Genomic DNA, 20,824 nt, shown 5'->3' on the forward strand with positions numbered 1-20,824 from the left:
TCCACCTATTTCGATTTTTCAATTTTTTCAATTAAAATACATAAAAAAGATCGACTAAAAACTTGAGAAAATGACTTGTTTAGATGATTTCAATCTAAAGAATCATTCTTGATCAATTTTCTTCCAAAAATTATGAAAAAACTCTTGTTTTTTCTTTTACATACATCTTCAAAATATTTTTAAAAATGACTTATTCTTCCTTCTTAAATCATTTCCGATGGAATGAAGTCTCTCTCTCTCTCTCTCTCTCTCTCTCTCTCTCTCCTTCTTCTTTTCATATTCTACCTTTGCCCCCACCCTCTCATTCTTTCTCACCTTCTTTGGCATATCTCCCTTCCCTTAATCCATCTATGCCCTCCATCCCCCGCCCTCCAACTCTTTCCTCCTATTCTTTTTTATTTTATTTTTTAATTTTTAATTTATTATTATTATTTATTTGTTGGGTGGGGTGGGGGATCTAGTTTGAAGATGGGGCAATTTGAGAATGGGGAGCGGTTTGATAAATTGACTAGGCAACGAAAACCATCACTTTCAAAAACATAAACTCCCAATTTTTCCATGTATTGATGAATGAGTATAATTTTTTTTTTAAACATGGGTTTAGATTTTTCTGTTCTACATCAACGAAAACCATCACTTTCAAAAACATAAACTCCCAATTTTTCCATGCATTGATGAAGAATATAATTTTTCTTTTAAATATGGGTTTAGATTTTTGTGTTCTACATCCACGAGATCACGTTTTTGGGTATTACATGACATCTAACAATTCTAATGAGGATGTTCACCAATTGAGTTTGAAGAGAAATATATAGGTTACGTATATTCCCCTAAAGTTCAAACAACTCCACACAAATCCTTCTTTTTCCAATTTTTTTTTTTAATATAAATTCTCCCTTCAGAGAATCATTTACTTTTAAATGACAAAATCACCTCTCTCTTCCAAAGATTGACCGGAGTTAAAAGAATAATTATATTATCCCATAATAATTATTCTATTAAAAGGATAAAAAATACCCCCTCCGTGGTACAATTTCTTTGTAGATAAAATATGAAGGACACAAAAAATGTCTATCACCAGCCAGATTGTGCCATCTTCACACAAAAGTACCAAGTCAAGACATGTACCCCTTTTGTTTTTCCCAATTAGGTCCTCATCTAGCATAAAATAAAAATATCACTAAAATAGATTTTTCAATTTTAATAAATTAAATTTTAAAAATAATACATTTATAGATAGTTAATAAATAAATTTTGGTAAAATATAATCATGGATGTTAATCTCTTCTTCCTTAGTAATCGACGTGTATTGGTCTCTTAGAGGACCCAACTAATCTTCGAGCACGTGCAATTCCCTCCTTGACGCACACTCAATAATTTATGGGATAAATTCCAGAGGGTGATTCCTAAGGAATAGTTTGAATTCAAGACCTCCGTTTCCAAAGATATGGTCATGGCCATTTTCTGTTATTTTAGAGTGTGTCGGTGAAAGAATAATAAAGAAAAAAATCCAAAGATTCTACGATATTTTCATGTTTTCAATATATATATATATATAAATAACACAATCCCTAACGATTGGTTTGAAAATAATTTTTTTTAATATTTTTAAATAAATAATATTTTAATAGTTTGGACATCATTTTATGTTCAACATCATTGGACAATGTATTATTATACTTCTAATATTGTAAAGAGGGATAATTTCATTATTAAAAAGTAAATAAATTTGTGAGAAAAAAAGGTTTGCAAAGAATGTAGTGTTGTGCGTAAGACCAACGCCTTTGATGTTGTGATAAAAGGAAAAAAAAAAAAAAAGGTGAGAATGAAATCTGTTTAATTTGTGTACTTCCTCCTCATCTTTATAACCACCGTTCGTCGTTAAGAATGAAATCTGTTTTTTTTTTTTTTTTTTTTGTTCTTTTTGTCGGATACATGTTATCTCATAGCTTTTTGACTTGTCACTTGACGAGACATAAGTTCTCAACTGAAAAAAGTTCCAAGTGAGTGGTTCCCATCAAAAAAGAATTGTTTGTTTGGAAACCTTTATAAATGATACTTGGCCTGTCTACGTTTTGGGGAATATTTGAGATACCTGATATTTTAAGAGTGGAGATGTAGGACAGTTTTCCATTCCTAAAGCACATGAAATGTCTACGTGGCATGTTTTGATTGGAAATTAAACATATAGGGCTGGTTGCTACATTGAAAATGACTTGGCTAGGAGTAGGAGCCCTCGACGTTTTAGACACTGTATCTATTTTATAGAAACAAAACATCATTCTGAATTATGATTCTATTTTAAAACTGATGACAATCCCCAAGGGCAGAGCCAAGATTTTCTTGTAGTGCGGGCAAATTATGGTTAGTTATATAGTTGAAGAACTTGAAGATAAATGATTTTAGGGAGAAATTCAAAGATTTTTTATTAAAAATTGAAGAAAAGGATATTTAGGTCATTTCCAATTAGTATATGAGAAGGCCTAGTCAAGAGGCAATGTCATCAACAAAAAAATTGAAGGGGAGGGAATAGGGACAAATGGGACATGTACTTAGTTGAAAATATAGGGGTGTCTCAAAGTTTTGTGGGGGCAATTGCCCCCACTAGCTCCTTAGTAGCTTCGTCCCTAACAATACCTTTGACCTTGATATTCTCTCGTACGGTAAAGAAAAATGGTATAAAAATTCTTAATTTTTCTTCGGAATTGAAGACTTGGAGGGACCTTTACATGACCTCTCTATATTTTGTTGAACATTTGAGATTATTAATATTTTAAAACTGATGATGATGATGATGACGATGATGATGAAGACAACAACGATGATAGCAAGCCGAGCCAAGCCAAACCAAATCGACTTTAGTTCAATTTGATTTGATTCTAATTCTAATTTAGTGGAATCGATCTATGTCAATTCAATTTCAATTTGACTCCAATCATAACCAAATCAAACCAAATTACACCCCTAAACTAGGGTTGAAAGTTTCAAAATGGGCTGATTTTTTATGATAATGATTTATATGGGAAATCATCCTCACAAAAAATCAGCCTATTTTGAAACTTTTAACCCATATAAGACGAAATATGTTAACAAAATATTTCGCATAATGTTTGGTCCTTGAACGGCCCCCAAAAGTCATTGATCAAGTTTATATTTATTTGTGTATCGATCTACCAAAAGACTACTGTAGATTAATTCATGAACAAAATTCCGACCTTAGAGAACATAAATCATCCATAACAATAAACAAGAAAAATCCAATAGATTGAGAAATGCATTGCTAAATCAATGGAAAGAAATCCCTTTTAAGAAAAACTTGAAATCCTTCGACCTAATTAAACATGTAGAACCTAGAAATTGATCCTTGGGCTGAATATCAAGTACAAATTCAAATTGAGGAGTTGTAGGGCCATAATCGTGTTGTCCACTAGAGTCTAGGCATTGTTGACAAATTGAGTCCTTAACAAAGAACTTCACATCAGAAGCTATTCTCTCAACATTGCCACAATCGAAGGAAGATATGATCAATTGTATTAAGAACATGAAACATGATGCAGGAGAGAGATGGAATTTTTTAGAACCAAAGAATGAAGAGAGTGATCTCTAATCTAAGATAACAAAGAGAGGAGAGAGAGCTGCACTTTTCTAGAACAAAGAAAAAAAATTTGATTTTCCATCAACATAACCGTTAGGATTTGAGGAAAAACACAAATTTCCTAGATCAATTTGTTTCGATCTCCTAGGGATTCAGTATACTTTTCTTAGAGATACATTTTTTTCTTTTTCATAAAAATTGACAATTTGAAAATAAAGGAAAATGAATATAAAAAAAACACGAATTTTTGAAAAGTTCTGAGAACATAAAACACATGATTGTCTCTTTTTTAATAGGGTTATTATTATTATTATTATTATTATTATTATTGACACTTTCAACATTCTTACCTAATGTCATCTCATCATTGTTAATGATTCGCACTTAACCGCCTAAATTTTCACCTTCTTTTGGACTTCCCTCCTAATTTTATGCTTTACATTTCACTCACTTACCTTTTCAAATTTCACCTTCTTCTTCCTTCATTATGTTTCATTAAGTTTTCAAGTTTTCTCATGCAATGCTAACTACTACATTTCTTCTTCACCTTTCTATCCTTCTTGCATTCTTAGAGCTTTCCTCATGTTTCCTCCTTCTTAGGTGTATTTCTTTCTTCCATCTTTTTACTCTATTTTTCATGTTCTTTTTACCATGCTTATGAAGTTGGAAAATTATACTACCCCTGACAACTCTAATGCATTTCTAACCCTCTATCCAAATTTGAATAGATTCTGAAAGGAGTTTTCCATCCCAAAAAATGTGTTCTTGAACCATGTTCCCAATAATCTTGCTTTAGCAGATAACACTCCTCATGAGGGTGTTATCTATGTCACCTTAGGTTGGATTGATGTTGGCCTAAGATTTTCCCTTACCTCCCTTAATAAGGGGCCCATGGTCAAACCATTGAAAACTTCTAGAGCGTAATTAATGACTTTAAATCATTACAATGTTGCCTTGGAGTTGCCCCAACTCGTAATCCATTCTCCAAACGCTCATGGTCACTATTTCCTAAAGCCTATCACTAGGAGAGAGACATATTATTGCCAATCTCTCCAAGGGGACAATGAGGGTTTAGTAGATAATCTCCCCTCCCTCCAAAAAAATTGGGCAAGCTGCCAAGTGTTTATTTAAGGTGTTTGGGAAGGTATCCATAGTCCTTCCCTTATGCACAAACTTTTCAACACCAAAAGTAGGTACTTGAGCATTAATAGTCCTCCTACCTCTTTTCGACCTTTTTAATTAACTTGAGTAAATGCTAACTCCTATTTCTTCTTAGCCCTTTTTGTAGGTGTCAACTTGGACATTGACCCTGGAAGCCCCTTCCCAAAGTTACCTATCTCAGGGAACACTTTTGTTGCCTTGAAGTTTTTGAACCACTTCCGCTATTGAGAGTTGGTGGTTGGCCACAACCAATTATGGAAACACTAGATAAGTTTTTCAACTTCATTCCCCCTTACCATTTCATTCATTTGCCTGAGAAGAAATACAATGTCTCATAGGAGTTGGATGATGAGCATACTCCTCTATCTTCTCCCCCAAGTGTGACATATATGCTTATTGCCAAGGAATCCCCGAAAGTTGTTACTTTCAAGATTGCTCAGAATAGAGAGATGAATAAGTGAATGATAAAAATCAACTTTAGCAACTCATTACTTGGGATTAATGTTGTTGCTCAAATTATTATCATAGGAGATACAATTGAATTTTTTTCAATCCAAGATGTGATGACCTGAATGTTGTACAATTAACCAACACTTCAATAACACCATCTCCCCAAGCTACTCAACCTTCACAACCTAGGCTATAGAGACAATTTGTTAACCTTGTGATGTCTCTCAATACTTCATATCAAAAGACATTGAAAAAGGGTCTTCACACACCTTTATCGTATTTGCCTAATTCCCTTCCTCAAAACCATAAGGACGACTTATTCTATGAGTTCCATCAAATGCCCAATCACCACACTGACAGGTGCATAGATTTGCACCATACTACTCAAAATCTAATTGATCACAAGAAAGTTACAGTGACCGCCCCTGCCACACCTAATGTTACCACCTATCCTTTGCCTACCTATAAAAATTAGCATACAACTGCTTTGAATCAATTTTTCTTAGCTAAACAAGAACCAATTGGCCCATTTTACTTTATTCACTTGATCGATCCTAACAATCTATCTTTATTTCATCCAGATAATCTCATGATAGAGATAATGTTGGAAGATAAAGAGTTTGTTGAATCAATAGGTCATTTAACATCTAATGGACTTAAATTAGAGAATAAAGCAGTGATCCATCATGAAGATATCTAATATGGCACTAATCCTGATATCACAATCCATCCATCGGGGTATTTCTCCAAGCTTTGAAGTCGATCATCCTTAAATTCATTTTTAGATTTAATTCAATTAATTGTATCAGTGTAGACGCCCCATTTTTGCACTTGCCTGATTAATTAACTTGTCAACCTGATTATGACGGTTCCCAGTGATGGATGAATATTCCAATATTTTTTATTTGTTACAAACCTGAACTACAATAGCATAAGGCTTAGCCACAGATTCTGCTCACAAATATCCATTAAATTATGCCACGTCACTAACAGACTCCATCAAACCATTATTAGGCAATGCCTCCAATACCCTACCTTCATTATCTAATCTAAGAGCTATAGTTTCATAAGTATAGGATGGAGTTGTTCTTCCATTGTTGAAAACGACTCATAATTCTCCTCTGGAGCGCCTCTTGATATTATCTGGTGTATCGGGGACTTGCACAAATAGTTATGTGGTTCCTGTTTTTGGACTTTTTATCCAATAACTTAAACCTCGACTTCCACCCGTCTTCGCGAACCGAACAAAAATATTGTCTATGCTTAATGTGACTCCATTAACATATCAAAGATCTCTAAGCAATATTGTTACTTGTCTGATTATTGGACTGTATCTCATTAACCTTCATGTACTATCTCCGATTTGGACAATTCTTAAATTTTCCTATCCTTGGAATCGAAGACTACTGTCCGTGAAATACACATCACTATTATTTGGATTAATGTCCAAAGAAATGGTGAATCTAAATGGCACATCTTCTGCACTCGACACAAGTGGTATTGCCACCCCACCATTAAATTCCAAACCCAATGCCTTCCCACATGCTAACTCCAATGTAGGGTTAACGTTACCATCACACATAGCCCTATTCTTATTTGGTAAAGTGACAGCAAACTCGATCCAATCAGTATTGGGACCTTCCCATTTCATAATACGTTCCTTAGAGACGCTAGTATAGGGGCTTTGTCCATTGCAATAGAAAGCCAAACTCTTTGGTCCATTTCCATATTTCAATGAGGCTGGAAGAAAATTTCTTTGATTCAACGTAATTGAAGAAATCAATAACAAAAAAAAGTACAAAAAATACTACCACCAACTTAAACATCGTGTTTTTTTTTTTTTTTTTTTTTCTTTTCTTTGAACCTTCATTTTTTTCATGTTTTTAATCTCTTTGTACTTTTGGTGTGACACTCTTTCTTGTTATTTATTTTTCTTCTCCTCTGCTTTGGTCGACCTTCTCTTTCCACATAAATCCTGTTATCCTAATTTCATTATTATTTTTTGAAAATCTCGATTTATTTTGGGTCAAAAGGTGACCATCGATTGGACTGAAAAAATTAGTTTTTTCAAAATCTCGAATTGTTTTGGATCCAAAGGTGACACTTGATTGGTCAAAAAAAACTTTCAAAAAGGAAATGCTAGGGGTGTCAATGGATAGTCGCAATTAGAATCCGAATTCAAAAAATCGGATATTATCTGAAATTTTCGGATATCGGATTCGGATAGTTTTGAATATCCGAAAATATTTCGGATACGGATTCGGATCTCGATGAATTCGATTTGATAATATCCGATCCGAAATCGATAATAAATCAATATTAGAGAAGTTCTGTCGAACATCTCACCCCGTCGTCGTCTTCAACGATCTCAGCGGCTCAGCTCTTCCTCTTTATCGCGGCATCGCCTCCTCATCGGCTCAGCCCCTCATCACCTCACGACTTCAACCCCTCGCTGTCACAGCCTCACCTTCGGCATCGATGTCGGCTCAGCCCAGGTTAGACTTAGACTTCTTAGTTTTTTTTTTTTTTCTTCAAATCGATTTCCTAACAGAACCATATTCTACTCAAACCCAAGTTAGATCCAGTAAGTTTGAGAGGTTTTAGTTTGGGTCTGTTTTCGGTCTCCTCTTCCAACCAAGCGAAGTGTACAATTTCTCTTTCTGTCTGAGAAAATTAGGGTTTTATGATTTTCGATTCGAAACCTTAATTTCTTCTGCGCAGTTTGAGCTCGTAAGATTTTATCATGGCAGATTGTCAATTGTTTTTCTTAATGTTTGTTCGATTATACAATTTTCTGTAGTTTCTGCTTTGATTTCAACTATGATGATTGAAACCCTAGTTTTTGGTATGTTTGAGTTGACTAGAAAGAGCATTTAGTATTTGATCTGATAAACCCTGTTTGTTTTAGATTTAAAAAAATATATATATATAGTTTCGTTTCTTTGATTCTCTTTCTTTGTTCAGATTAACCTTTTAATTACTGGAAAAATCTAAAGTTTGATTCTCAGTTGATTGAGAAATTGTTATCTAAGTGTTTATAGTAGCATTTCAAACTACAATCTGGTTGTAGATATGATTTTTTTGACAAATTTTGCATCCAAGACGACAATCTCTATTTGGTTCAAACCAACACCGTCAATATTAAAATTACTGACAAGAAGAAATTCTTAAAACCTGATGTTAGCTTGAGCCTAGTGAGATTGTATTACTCATTTAGTCACAACTCAAGTAATATTTTCTTCTTTTTCTCCAAATTGATTTCCTAACTGAACCATATTCTACTCAAACCCAATTTAGATCCAGTATGTTTTCCTAACCAACACCGTCAATATTAAAATTACTGACAAGAAGAAATTCTTAAAACCTGATGTTAGCTTGAGCCTAGTGAGATTGTATTACTCATTTAGTCACAAATCAAGTAATTATTTTCTTCTTTTTCTCCAAATCGATTTCCTAACTGAACCATACTCTACTCAAACCCAATTTAGATGCAGTATGTTTTCCTAACCAACACCGTCAATATTAAAATTACTGACAAGAAGAAATTCTTAAAACCTGATGTTAGCTTGAGCCTAGTGAGATTGTATTACTCATTTAGTCACAAATCAAGTAATTATTTTCTTCTTTTTCTCCAAATCGATTTCCTAACTGAACCATACTCTACTCAAACCCAATTTAGATGCAGTATGTTTTCCTAACCAACACCGTCAATATTAAAATTACTGACAAGAAGAAATTCTTAAAACCTGATGTTATCTTGAGCCTAGTGAGATTGTATTACTCATTTAGTCACAAATCAAGTAATTATTTTCTTCTTTTTCTCCAAATCGATTTCCTAACTGAACCATATTCTACTCAAACCCAATTTAGATCTAGTATGTTTTCCTAACCAACAATGTCAATATTAAAATTACTGACAAGAAGAAATTCTTAAAACCTGATGTTATCTTGAGTCTAGTGAGATTGTATTACTCATTTAGTCACAAATCAAGTAATTATTTTTTTATTTTTCTCCAAATCGATTTCCTAACTGAACCATACTCTACTCAAACCCAATTTAGATCCAGTATGTTTTCCTAACCAACATCATCAATATTAAAATTACTGACAAGAAGAAATTCTTAAAACCTGATGTTATCTTGAGCCTAGTGAGATTGTATTACTCATTCAGTCACAAATCAAGTAATTATTTTTTTATTTTTCTCCAAATCGATTTCCTAGCTGAACCATATTCTACTCAAACCCAATTTAGATCTAGTATGTTTTCCTAACCAACACCGTCAATATTAAAATTACTGACAAGAAGAAATTCTTAAAACCTGATGTTATCTTGAGCCTAGTGAGATTGTATTACTCATTTAGTCACAAATCAAGTGATTATTTTCTTCTTTTTCTCCAAATCGATTTCCTAACTGAACCATACTCTACTCAAACCCAATTTAGATCCAGTATGTTTTCCTAACCAACATCGTCAATATTAAAATTACTGACAAGAAGAAATTCTTAAAACCTGATGTTAGCTTGAGCCTAGTGAGATTGTATTACTCATTTAGTCACAACTCAAGTAATATTTTCTTCTTTTTCTCCAAATTGATTTCCTAACTGAACCATATTCTACTCAAACCCAATTTAGATCCAGTATGTTTTCCTAACCAACACCGTCAATATTAAAATTACTGACAAGAAGAAATTCTTAAAACCTGATGTTAGCTTGAGCCTAGTGAGATTGTATTACTCATTTAGTCACAAATCAAGTAATTATTTTCTTCTTTTTCTCCAAATCGATTTCCTAACTGAACCATACTCTACTCAAACCCAATTTAGATGCAGTATGTTTTCCTAACCAACACCGTCAATATTAAAATTACTGACAAGAAGAAATTCTTAAAACCTGATGTTATCTTGAGCCTAGTGAGATTGTATTACTCATTCAGTCACAAATCAAGTAATTATTTTCTTCTTTTTCTCCAAATCGATTTCCTAACTGAACCATACTCTACTCAAACCCAATTTAGATCCAGTATGTTTTCCTAACCAACACCGTCAATATTAAAATTACTGACAAGAAGAAATTCTTAAAACCTGATGTTATCTTGAGCCTAGTGAGATTGTATTACTCATTCAGTCACAAATCAAGTAATTATTTTCTTCTTTTTCTCCAAATCAATTTCCTAACTGAACCATACTCTACTCAAACCCAATTTAGATCCAGTATATTTTCCTAACCAACACCGTCAATATTAAAATTACTGACAAGAAGAAATTCTTAAAACCTGATGTTATCTTGAGCCTAGTGAGATTGTATTACTCATTTAGTCACAAATCAAGTAATTATTTTCTTCTTTTTCTCCAAATCGATTTCCTAACTGAACCATATTCTACTCAAACCCAATTTAGATCCAGTATGTTTTCCTAACCAACACCGTCAATATTAAAATTACTGACAAGAAGAAATTCTTAAAACCTAATGTTATCTTGAGCCTAGTGAGATTGTATTACTCATTTAGTCACAAATCAAGTAATTATTTTCTTCTTTTTCTCCAAATCGATTTCCTAACTGAACCATACTCTACTCAAACCCAATTTAGATCTAGTATGTTTGCCTAACCAACACCGTCAATATTAAAATTACTGACAAGAAGAAATTCTTAAAACCTGATGTTATCTTGAGTCTAGTGAGATTGTATTACTCATTTAGTCACAAATCAAGTAATTATTTTCTTCTTTTTCTCCAAATCGATTTCCTAACTGAACCATACTCTACTCAAACCCAATTTAGATCCAGTATGTTTTCCTAACCAACATCGTCAATATTAAAATTACTGACAAGAAGAAATTCTTAAAACCTGATGTTATCTTGAGCCTAGTGAGATTGTATTACTCATTTAGTCACAAATCAAGTAATTATTTTCTTCTTTTTCTCCAAATCGATTTCCTAACTGAACCATATTCTACTCAAACCCAATTTAGATCTAGTATGTTTTCCTAACCAACAATGTCAATATTAAAATTACTGACAAGAAGAAATTCTTAAAACCTGATGTTATCTTGAGTCTAGTGAGATTGTATTACTCATTTAGTCACAAATCAAGTAATTATTTTTTTATTTTTCTCCAAATCGATTTCCTAACTGAACCATACTCTACTCAAACCCAATTTAGATCCAGTATGTTTTCCTAACCAACATCATCAATATTAAAATTACTGACAAGAAGAAATTCTTAAAACCTGATGTTATCTTGAGCCTAGTGAGATTGTATTACTCATTCAGTCACAAATCAAGTAATTATTTTTTTATTTTTCTCCAAATCGATTTCCTAGCTGAACCATATTCTACTCAAACCCAATTTAGATCTAGTATGTTTTCCTAACCAACACCGTCAATATTAAAATTACTGACAAGAAGAAATTCTTAAAACCTGATGTTATCTTGAGTCTAGTGAGATTGTATTACTCATTTAGTCACAAATCAAGTAATTATTTTCTTCTTTTTCTCCAAATCGATTTCCTAACTGAACCATACTCTACTCAAACCCAATTTAGATCCAGTATGTTTTCCTAACCAACATCGTCAATATTAAAATTACTGACAAGAAGAAATTCTTAAAACCTGATGTTATCTTGAGCCTAGTGAGATTGTATTACTCATTTATTCACAAATCAAGTAATTATTTTTTTATTTTTCTCCAAATCGATTTCCTAGCTGAACCATATTCTACTCAAACCCAATTTAGATCTAGTATGTTTTCCTAACCAACACCGTCAATATTAAAATTACTGACAAGAAGAAATTCTTAAAACCTGATGTTATCTTGAGCCTAGTGAGATTGTGTTACTCATTTAGTCACAAATCAAGTGATTATTTTCTTCTTTTTCTCCAAATCGATTTCCTAACTGAACCATACTCTACTCAAACCCAATTTAGATCCAGTATGTTTTCCTAACCAACATCGTCAATATTAAAATTACTGTCAAGAAGAAATTCTTAAAACCTGATGTTATCTTGAGCCTAGTGAGATTGTATTACTCATTTAGTCACAAATCAAGTAATTATTTTTTTATTTTTCTCCAAATCGATTTCCTAGCTGAACCATATTCTACTCAAACCCAATTTAGATCTAGTATGTTTTCCTAACCAACACCGTCAATATTAAAATTACTGACAAGAAGAAATTCTTAAAACCTGATGTTATCTTGAGCCTAGTGAGATTGTATTACTCATTTAGTCACAAATCAAGTGATTATTTTCTTCTTTTTCTCCAAATCGATTTCCTAACTGAACCATACTCTACTCAAACCCAATTTAGATCCAGTATGTTTTCTTAACTGTTTTGTGCCTCTTTTTTGGTTTCGATTTGTTCTTTATTTTTGTTTGAGTTTACAAAAAAATCATGGAGGATGGACTACTGTTATTGGGTGTTTCCTTAGCAATTCGTTGACCTTCATGATGGTTGGTTACCACATATTCATTTTTTCCATGCAGAATTGTGTTTTTGGTTATTTCCTATTTGTTAATTCTCTCTAATTTTCTGTTATATAGGTTTATGTATGGAGCAAGCAGAACCCCTTTATCCCTATGAGTTTCTTGATCTTCTTTACTTTTACAGCAGCATATCTACCATGGGTGAGTTGCCGAACCTCTAAATACACCACATGTTTGTATTATATTCTGAGACTGGATAACCTCATATTCATTCCTTTGATGGCCCTAACATAAAGGGTAGTAAGAGTAGGACTTAAAAAATCTTGACACGTCCTTCCTCCCCCCCAACATGCTTGCTTCCTTTCACTTATCACTTTTTCTTGCCTTTCGAAATAGCAGATTTGTAGTTTCTGTGAGTTCATGACATGAGCTTAACTGTGAATCATAATGGTAGTACAAAAAGATGATTTTAATCATCTTTCCACTGTAGAAAAGGTATTTTGGGTGTTAAATCATTAATTTATTCTTTCGTTATATAAATCATACTCTTTGCAAACTCCTCTTATACCTATGTTCTCCATAGTCTTCTGTTTTGGTCTCGCATTTTTACTTATTTATTTTTTGGATGAAGTTATTAAAAAGCTTAAGCAACTTCTCTTGAAATGTCCAAGCCAAAGGTTTGGAATCAGGACATGTGTTGCTTTCAACCAGTGGCTGCTCATGCAATTGATGAACTCATCGATATGATTGAGGTGGTGGAAGAGAAGACTATCTTGCCATATCTTCTGCCCCCACCTCCACCACTGCCCAAAAATGCTTACAACCAAGTTTATTGTGTTTTTTTTTTTTGGCATTGTTGAGTTGCCAACTAATTATTTCCACATTTCTAATTGACCTTGAAATTAGTAGTGGCATTGAGAAGATCATCGACACTCTAGAGATAAGCACCAAGAAGATCATTGACACTCTAGAGATAAGGATACAAAGAAAGGAAGCCAGAAGGTTGAAGTTGGAAAGAATTTGAAGATTCAAATACGAAGCCACCAACATTGCCAGACAGCAATATGGGTATGGATACAGCTATCTTGGGGAGGAGCGGAGGAGTTTATATTCCTTCATTCAAGTTGGCTCAGATGATGAAAGAAGTGCAAGATAAGAGCAGTGTTGAGTACCAGAGATTGACGTGGGATGCTCTTCGAAAGAGCATTAATGGACTTGTCAACAAAGTTAATGCGACTAACATCAAGAATATAATTCCTGAACTGTTCGCTGAAAATCTCATCCGAGGAAGGGGTCTATTCTGCAGATCTTGCATAAAATCACAGATGGCATCCCCAGGGTTTACGGATGTTTTCTCAGCCTTAGTTGCTGTTGTCAACACGAGGTTTCCCGAAGTGGGTGAACTTCTCTTGGGAAGGATTGTGTTGCAGCTCAAGAGTGCATATAAGAGGAACGATAAGCCTCAGTTACTCGCTGTAACTAAATTTATAGCACATCTTGTCAACTAACAAGTGGCTCATGAGATCATTGCTTTGGAGTTGCTCACAGTGTTGTTGGAGAATCCTTCAGATGACAGTGTTGAGGTAGCTGTTGGGTTCGTCATAGAATGTGGCTCACTTCTTCAGGACCTTTCTCCTCAAGGCCTCCATGGTATGCTTTTGGTTTTAATAATTAACTTTTTTTAATAGACATGTAGTTTTAATTCTTTGATATATCTTTATGCTGTTATATTTGTTGGTAACTGCTTCTTCTCTTTCTTGATACCTGCTTTGTGAAATAAGCAATGAGAACTGTTGTGAAGATGATTGTTAGGTTTCAAGTTGTATGGACAAGTAACTTTGGAAAAGAACATTTGTAGGTCGGTTATTAATTGTGTTGAAAATTAGCTTCGGAGTTGATGTTTGCTGGTTGGATTCACGACTTGATGTTAGAATCTTGGATCATTGTGAATCATATATATATATAGAGTCAGGTTCCGTTAACTCAAGAAATATGACTGAAAAAATAACACAAGATCCCAACCATTTAAAAATAACATTCAATAGTTGAGATTTTATAGCGATCCTACCCAATGATGCTTAGCTCGAGGATAATTGTCAATAGTTGGATGTTGTGTTATTTCTCGTGTCAACGGAATCCCACACACACACACACACACATATATATATAGTAAAGATTTTATTATGGAAAAAGTATGTTAAAACAATTTGGCGGTGCACATGTAAAGGACTGGAATGTGGAATTAAAACAGGTGACGATAGTTGTGGTGATAACATCATCTTCTTTCTAATAATCTCACTATGAATTTATCAAAAAATAAAAATCAGACCGAGGGCGTCTATGATGCCTTAGGCCATAATAGCCATGATTTTAAGAATCAGGTTTTGGGTTTGGCTTGGTACCCACTTAGATTAATTTGACTAGGTCTGATCAAATCTGACTTGAGTCAAACCCTATCAAACCGTTCAATCTAATTTTGATATCAATTGAAAAATGTTTTTAACAATCGTATACTTCATTCTTCCAATTGTAGCATGAGATCAATTCCTTGTTTTTTAATGGAACTGCGTCCCTTCTTTGTTGGTATTTATGTTTTCTGTTAATGCTGGTTGCTTGATTGTTCCTTTTTCTTATCGTAGTCATAATTGATTACATAATTTTTTCCCATTGAATAGTATTGAGTGGGTGATAAATTATTTTCTGACTTTTATGATAGTTAGCATTATCTCTTATTATGGTTTCTAATATATTTAGGTATCTTTGAGCGTTTTCGTGGAATACTTCATGAAGGGGAGATAGACAAACGGGTTCAGTTCTTGATTGAGGGCCTCTTTGCAACACGAAAAGCCAAATTTCAGGTATGACCCTATTTTTTGACTTCTAAGCATTATGTCACCCAATTGTTGAACTGAAAAATGAATAACGTGAATGCATGCATATACAGGGTTACCCCACTGTCCGCGCAGAATTGGACCTTGTGGATCAAGAACATCAGCTCACTCACGAGTTATCCCTCGAAGATGAAATAGATCCAGAAATTGCCTTGGGTAATATATATTCGGAATCCATACTTTATTCATGTGTTAGATAAACCTATATATAATTTTTTTTTTATATAGTTTATAATGATTTTAATTTCTTTTATTTGTTGTAAAAAATTCAGATATTTTTAAGCCAGGTCCACAGTTTCTGGAGAATGAAAAACGTTATAAAGAGTTGAAGATTAGCATTCTTGGCGATGAATCTTCCAAGGATGAAGCAGGTTCGGATGCAGCCTCAGATGATGAGGATGATGAAGAATCTGATGAAGAGGATGAGGAAAAGATGAAGATTAAGGATGAAACCGAGACAAATCTTGTGAATTTACGGAGGACGATTTATCTCACAATCATGTCAAGTGACGACTTTGAGGAGGCTGGTCGCAAGCTACTTAAAATCAAACTTGAGCCAGGTCAAGAGGTAAGCAATACAAATTCTGGCCATAGCTGCTTCAATATATCACAACCTGGTTTTAAAATCCGCCTTCACTGACTAATTTATAACCACTAACTTGCTTGCTTATCAATTTTATTTTTAAACTATTCTGTTGGAGATCTTGGTGCATTCTAGTGGCATGGAGATAGCTGTTTGATTATCCTATTAAATGTTTTGTTTGTAGGCTTATATCGATGGCCGACTCACTCTAAATCTTTGTTTCCTTTAATGGCCCATTTTTTTTAGAGAGATTCTATTGTCACACCAACTTTTGCTAATGTCACCCCAATTCATGTGTAAATCACCAAAGAATTAGCACACATCTTGGGGTTCCATTAGTAAAAGTTGGTGTGGCAATAGAAGCTCTCTTGTTTTAATATCCTGCAATTGTCTTATGCACTCATTTTATTCTTTGGTGGATGATGTAGGACTACGTAGGGTATCATTTATTTATTGTTTCTCACACATTTTTTTCATTTTGGTTCATGTAGATGGAATTATGCATAATGCTTCTAGAGTGTTGCAGTCAAGAACGAACGTATCTCCGATATTATGGTCTTTTGGGGCAGCGGTTCTGTATGATTAACAAAATCCATCAAGAAAATTTCGAGAAATGTTTTGTCCAGCAATATTCAATGATTCATCGTCTTGAAACGAATAAGTTACGTAATGTGGCAAAGTTCTTTGCTCATTTACTTGGCACAGATGCTCTACCTTGGCATGTTTTGGCTTATATACGGCTGACAGAGGAGGACACAACATCATCATCCTGGATTTTTATAAAAATTCTGTTCCAGGTACGTATTTAGGTTTTTACTATTGTAAACACACACCATTTCTTCTCAGTTTCTGAACTTTAAATATGATTTTTTATGGCAGGAATTGTCTGAACACCTTGGCATATAGTTATTGAATGAGCGGCTTACTGATCCCACAATGCAGGACTCCTTTGACTCTACTTTCCCGAAGGATAATCCAAAAAACACAAGATTTTCAATTAATTTTTTTAAATCCATTGGGCTGAGTGGCATTACAAAGAACTTGCGTGAGTACCTGAAGAATATGCCTTGATTTATTATGCAACAACAGGAACCTGTGTTGGAATCAGATGGTGAATCTGGGAGCTCAGGTTCATCTGGTTCAGATGACTCCAGTTCTGAATCAGAATCTAATTCGTCAAGTTCTGAAAGTGATAGGGATGAGAGGCGCCATAAGCGACAGAAGAGAAGGTAAAGGTGAAATTCTGCAGTTCTGGAACCAATTTCCATCTTTTTCTCCATTTTCTTCTTGATGTCTTCACACAACTCGAGTAGCATGCATGCATGGGATGTTGCATGCTTGTTTTTTATTTTGTAACATATCAAAGTTGATTTGGAGAGGCCTTTTAAACTTATTATGCTGCCTTTTGTTCCAGTCCCTGTACTAGAAAATGTACTTTATTTCTCATTCCATGTGCTTAGTTACTTAGTTTTGGCTGTCTTTAGAATGCCATGGATCTAGTTATAATCATAGAAACTTGTTTCATGTAGTTAGTAATTTACACACTGAATTGCTATAATACATTGTTCCCTGAATTACAATTCCATGGACCTTCTTTGGACCACAAGAAAGATAACTCATATTTCATTACGGATAGTTGTTTCATTTTTTCCTTGAAGTCTTTACTATTGAATGATCTAAGCGAGCATGGATCTGTCACTACAGCTACATGCTCTGGGATATCTTTATATTACTAATCTGTAGTTCTTTCTTGGAGGTTAAGGGGACTTAAATGAGAAAGCAAAGAACAATACATGCAAAAGAAAACTAAACTCCTGTATCTCTGACAATTACATGACATCTAAGGATAAAGGCTTTGTAGGAGCGCCCCTTTCTTTCCTTGAAAGATTTGCACCTCTGCCATACATGAGGGCCTTAATGCCCGGAATAATTTCCTCATTATCTTCCTTATCTTCAAACGACCTCCTATTATGTGCCTTCCAAAAACCTCAGCACAACATAAATGGAAGTGATATATAAAGGATCTCACTCCTAGATGATTATGCATATATGGTCCAGTTGCCAAAAAGACGTGGAAAAACTTATAATATGAGGCAAAAAGGAACTCCAAATGTTATGAGCCAAGAGAACAGTGCTGAAAAAGGATGGGTTTGTCATCTCTACCCTGATAAACACATTTCACAAAAGTTCACAAATAGTATTTTACAATTTACAAGGTGATCAACAGTAAGAATTTTATTGAGGGACACAGCAAATAAAAAAAATAAAATAGGATTGAACCTTTGAGCTCCCAAACTGTTGTAGAAGGAAATTAAGATGCGAACCAGGATGAAAGGTAATATGATTCTCTAGAACGTAATAGAAAGATTTAATCGAAAGCGGCCATCATGACTTACTGATCTAACCTGTCTGTTATCATCTCAGAGGCAATGAGGAACTACTAATAACCAAAATTAATTTAGTCACCGTACCAATGTTCTATTCATTGAGATTTCTTCTTCTTTCATGCTGCCTCTCCCGATACAACTGCAAAGTCTTATATTGGCGGATTTTATGGCCTGATATCACTAACAAGTGATAGAATTCAAGCTTCAAGGGCACCTACATGACCAATCCTCCTAGAAATGAATCCCATCACCTCTATCCATTTTGAATTAAGTGTTTTTAATAAATTAGGATGACCCTTCATAATGCCTTGCCAACCCCATACTTGTAAGAAAATCTAACATTTCCACTTTCCCATCCCAAATTTCTATTGATGTACTTTGCCAAGATGATTTTTTTTTCTTTCGACTAGGCCTTTGGTTGGCAATAACTATTTTCTAATTAAGCTTCTTGATTCATCAAAATCTAATACTCCAACTTCTTTACATTTTTGGAAAACAAATAATTTTCCATTTTACCAGATGAAACTTATGAAATATTGTCTCGATCGCTCCACCAAAAATCTCTAATCTACTTATCCAATTCTTTGGATAACAGAAGCTGGAATGGAGAACAAAGACAATAAAGTGCTTTTAATCACCAATCTGCTAACCTTTTGTCCATCCTCTGGTTCCCAAAATCTGTTTTATCACATTTGGAGTGAAGGATTTATTTGATGAAGCTAAGAAAAGTTCCTTAGTTTCTCACCTCCCTTAGTCTTTTTCTATGTGGTTGTGGAGGATGTTCGGCTTTGGATCTCTTCTTTGAATCCCCCAAGGTGGTGGATTTGGTATTCAGTAGGAATTTCTTCTCCTTTTGGGCAATTGAAGTCCAATTCATATTTGAGAAGCCGAAAAATGTGCAAAGCAAGGGTCTGTGATTTGGGACTCTAGCACTTATGCCGTTCTTGATTGCCTCAAGATCATGATTTTAGACTCTAGTGAAGATGTTTTAGTTAACTCATGCAGGTTGCTCAAAGGGAGCGTAATGTTGGCAGTAAGTTTGGTTCCATGAACATTAGAGTGGCTTCTGATTCCCAAGTGGTAGTTCAAAGTTTGAATTGTAGAGAGTCTATTCCTTGTCACCTAAGATCTAGTAGGGACATCATTGGGTTTGTGTCCGAGTTGGATGATGTTTCTTTTTCATTTAAAGTCTGCTCCACTCCGCGGACTTTATTAAAATTGTAATTTAAAAATTACAAAGTATAATCTTTAATATTGATAATTTGTATCATATTCCACATAATCATCCATAATCCATTGGGGAACAACATATTCATTAGGTGACTCATCCATGTCATTTGTTCTTGGATGAGTCAAATAGTTTAAAATTATTTATATATATTATTAGAAGATGGATTAGTAGATGTTCAGTTACAAAATCTCTCTCCCTCTCTCTCTATTTTTATTTTTTTTGTGTTTAGATAACAAGTATTTAAATCATAAAATGTGGAGTTGAAGGCAGTATGATCAAATGAAAATTAAAAGATAAATGAATTATGCACAGTAATTGAGGCCAATAAATCTCTTTCAGAGATAGACAACTTCACAATCAAATGATCTGCATCAGCAATTTAAATTTATAACCTCTTAAAAAATAGTGTTCAGAGTTACTTCCAGAAATTTTCGCTTACCATTATGGTTAATAATCTTCTTGCGATTGACGTTTGATTAGGATTCATGGTAGGGGATGGTTGATTTTTAAACCTGTTGCCAACCTAAAACACTACAACATCCTGGCACTTGTTTTCAATTTTAGGGCCCAATTCTTGTCTATAATCTGATATAGTATTAGATTTGAATTGAATGAAGTAATTCTCCCATAATTATAAACAGAAATCGACTAAAATTGGAAATGATGTATGACCTTTTTCTTGTGTTCTTGTGCTGAGACATAATATTTGGTATCGCAGCCATAAAATAAGGCCATTATGTCGAGCATTGTTGGAGGCATGGTCACAAAATTCTCCAAATTTTTTAAAATTCTCCGAATAAGGGATTCGAATATGATAATATTTTCACCCATTAACCCTCATAACAAGGTAAGAAAGCTGAAAATATCATTTTTTTTAACCGAGGTGTATACAAGCTCTCGGCACATGCAGTCCCCTCCCCCTTTACTCATTAACCCTAAAAAAATTACTTGATAGAATTTTACGAGGTTGAAGATAAAAAATTTTGGTAAAAAACCAAAATCATCTTTTTTTTAATTGAGGTTTTCAAGCCCTCTTACAGAACCTAACTAATCATCGAGGCATGTGCAGTCCCTTCTTCCCCTCCAATCACTGCAAACATCAT

General features: G+C 34.0%; 1 pseudogene across 1 annotated transcript; it reads left to right on the forward strand.

The window, feature by feature from the left end:
* The first annotated feature begins 7,595 nt into the window (after positions 1–7,595).
* On the forward strand, positions 7,596–17,570 carry LOC147410822 (uncharacterized; annotated as a pseudogene). The gene is made up of 8 exons (XR_015177812.1): positions 7,596–7,701; positions 12,747–12,830; positions 13,536–14,279; positions 15,384–15,487; positions 15,574–15,676; positions 15,793–16,088; positions 16,595–16,900; positions 16,983–17,570. The product of XR_015177812.1 is annotated as an uncharacterized LOC147410822 (transcript).
* Positions 17,571–20,824: the final 3,254 nt, after the last annotated feature.

This window comes from Akebia trifoliata, chromosome 1 (assembly GCF_017979445.1).
Source record: "Akebia trifoliata isolate Shusen 1 chromosome 1, ASM1797944v1, whole genome shotgun sequence".
NCBI lineage: Eukaryota > Viridiplantae > Streptophyta > Magnoliopsida > Ranunculales > Lardizabalaceae > Akebia > Akebia trifoliata.